This window comes from Ailuropoda melanoleuca, unplaced genomic scaffold (genome assembly GCF_002007445.2).
Source record: "Ailuropoda melanoleuca isolate Jingjing unplaced genomic scaffold, ASM200744v2 unplaced-scaffold9030, whole genome shotgun sequence".
Lineage (NCBI taxonomy): Eukaryota > Metazoa > Chordata > Mammalia > Carnivora > Ursidae > Ailuropoda > Ailuropoda melanoleuca.
Genome location: NW_023254471.1, coordinates 387 through 3,389, shown reverse-complemented (window position 1 = coordinate 3,389; position 3,003 = coordinate 387). Strand labels below are relative to the sequence as shown.

Below are 3,003 nucleotides of genomic sequence, written 5' to 3'. Positions count from 1 at the left end.
CCAAACAGTAATTTACAATCTTCATGAGAATACAGAAATTATCTCAGGGTATTTCCTCTTCACAAATATGCCCTAACCAGAAACCGGTGTTTCTTTAATCTTCATAGTCTTTCCCCATAGGCTCCCAGATTTCTCCCAAATATCCTATCCTATTCTGCAAAGCTGATAAAAATATCACTTATGTATGGTATCCGAAACTTCCTGTGGATGATGCTGTGAACAAAAATGTCTTTGGTGTTGAAGTACATTCAAGCATAATTTCCTATCACTCTAGCACCCAAGACTTTCTCTCCTCTGTTTACATTTTCTAAGATGCTATGGTCTAAATGTTTGAATCCCCCAAGATTCACACGTTGGAATCCTAATGCCCAAGTGATGGTGCGGGGGGGGTGCTTTGGGGGGTGCTTAGGTCATGAACATGAAGCCCTCATGAATGGTATTCATGTCCTCATAAAAGAGACCCCACAAGGCTCCCTGGCCCTTCCACCATGTGAGGACAGAGTGAGAAGTCTGTGACCCAGAAGACAGCCCCCACCCAACCATGCTGGCACCCTGACCTCAGACTCCAGCCTCCAGAACTGTAAGCAATAAGTCGTGGGACTTATAAGCCACCCAGTCTATGGTGTTTTGTTAAAGCAGCCCAATCGGATAAGACATCATCATGTAGACTACAGGAGCTGCGATCTAAAACCAGAAAAATGTCAACTTATTAGAAATGAGCTACAAAACACTGCGTCAGTAGTGAAAAGACCTCATCTTATCGGGCATCTAGCGGGGGAAAACAGGCCTCCTTCCCCTCAGAGAAAAAGCCCCGAAGCCCAGAGACGCTAAGTGATTTGTCCATCACCACCCTGATCCACAGCAAAGAAAATCCATACTCATGGTGACTCCTTGAAAAACCAAAGGAGAGTAGGATTGGGTGGGAGGGCGTGGGGAGGTGGAAAGGCTTGACAACACACAGTGACTTGCTTAGGCCATGACTGCAGACTTGAGGACATAAGCCTCCTAATAGGGCAGTCAGGTCCAGAGTGCCTGACTATGGGGTTTCTAACGCCGTACACATCTCCTTTCACTGGGGACCATGTAGAAGCATCTTCTGTACTCATAACNCCATGTAGAAGCATCTTCTGTATTCATAACCATGTACTGTGGAGAGATTAACCAAGTTTCAGCTTTCAGGGGAATTTATGTGGGTAAAACAAAACACAGGAAAGGTATGATGAGTTTTCTAATAAACCATAGGTGCTGCTGATGCTAAAACCGGGCTCTCCATTACAGAGCCACATACATCTAATCAACGTGAGCTACCCTGGTTGATGAAGTTTCTGTTTGTTTTTCCATAAACTCTGTTCTTCCAATTGAACAAGCCATTCCCACCGGGTTGCTGAATGGCTAACAGACCACAGAAACACATCACTCTTGGCTTCTGTTTGAAACGAACAGCTACAGCAAACCGCAGGTCTTGATTCGGGGCCTACGTTGACGACGTTTTAAGAAGCTCTAATTCACTTCATACACCTCTGTTCAGGAAGGCATTTAACTGGCTTAAAAAATAAACAGGAAAATATGATGCAAAAAATAAAAATATCCAGTTCTTTGATGTTCATGATATCAAGCTGCTCACAGACAAAACAGTCACCTACATAAACAAATCTCATGACCCTCACTCATTATGCTAAAATCGTGCTCTTAGAATCACCACCGATTTAACTGTACTTCAAATTACAACTAGTCACAGTTTCAGGAGTATCACTTTAAACACGAACATCCCAGAACACAAACGACTTCTATTAAGCCATCTATCAGGGGCAGAACCAAATCTACAGTTGGTTAACAGATAAACATGGTTTTTAAAAACTGAATTCAAGGTATCTACTGTCAAGGACGATTCCTTAAATTCTGGGAAATTTCCCATTTGGTAAAAAATTAACATCATGTTGGGAGACTTTACTATTCATTTTAAGTGATTGCTGGCTGTTGTTTTTCATTTTTCTAAAGGTATTTGGCATAAAGGACTTGGTAGCAAGTCTGAAACTCCTATAACTCACATGTAGAAGAGAGATTAAAGTCAACATTCTCTTTTAAATAAACCAAATAGCCTTACAGATAATATTAGAAATATTTATTTTTAAAAGTATTGGAATGATCACTAGGGGACATTTGCCCTCTCTCTCTCTATGTTAGCCACAGTTTAAGTTTGTTTTTTCTCCACTCAGTATTTCCTCCAGTATAAATAAAAGATAGTTGCTTTTTCTAATTAATTAGTTATTTTCCTTAGGGTAATGTAATAGTTCGACATTTTATTCACCTTTCAGATTAACAACAAGATAGGATGACATAAGGAAGACATCTAGATGGCAGTCAAGGCAGAAGGCAGAGCTCCATTAAAAAAAAAAAAATACAAGGAAGACTGTCTTCCTAGGCTGGTGTTTTTCTAGATGAGCCAACACACAAGGTCTTCACCTGCCCAGGAGCAGAGGCAGGGCTGGTGGGGCATCTCGTCACGTCTAGAACCCACCAAGGTGCGCTGGGCCACTTCAGTCTACATTTGGAGCAATGGTGAATTTCCATCCAAAGCCTCCTGGGTTTTATTTCACTATGTTTTGAGCACCAAGTGCCAATGAGAACCTCTCAGTGCATGAAACTTAAAAAGTGAACCTAACTGGCATAAAATGCCACCTCCCCAGCCCCAGGCAAGCAGGCTGGGCCCAGGGTGCCTCAGCGGAGGATACAAGCACAGTCAACTCCCTTGAGGAGGTCCTAGCGTGCTCACACCCAAGCCACCCAAGCCTGGCGATCACCTGCAGGACCATGGGGAAATAGCTTCAGTACCGAAAGTCTGAGATTCCGAGTCTGTAGATGGTGAAGACCTCCTGGAACTACGGAAGCCGTGATTAAAGTGACCAGCAGTCCGAGGCACACTGTGAAATGTAATACATGTTAGCTAACGCTGTTCTTTCTTCCCCATTTCCTTCACATCACTGCAGGCTTCTCGTTCAAGCT

The 3,003-nt window shown here is 42.9% G+C and overlaps 1 non-coding gene across 1 annotated transcript; it reads right to left on the bottom strand.

The window, feature by feature from the left end:
* Window positions 1-1,343: 1,343 nt before the first annotated feature.
* Window positions 1,344-1,477, bottom strand: LOC117800913. Its single transcript, XR_004623210.1, has one exon. It is a non-coding gene; the product is annotated as a small nucleolar RNA SNORA2/SNORA34 family (small nucleolar RNA).
* Window positions 1,478-3,003: the final 1,526 nt, after the last annotated feature.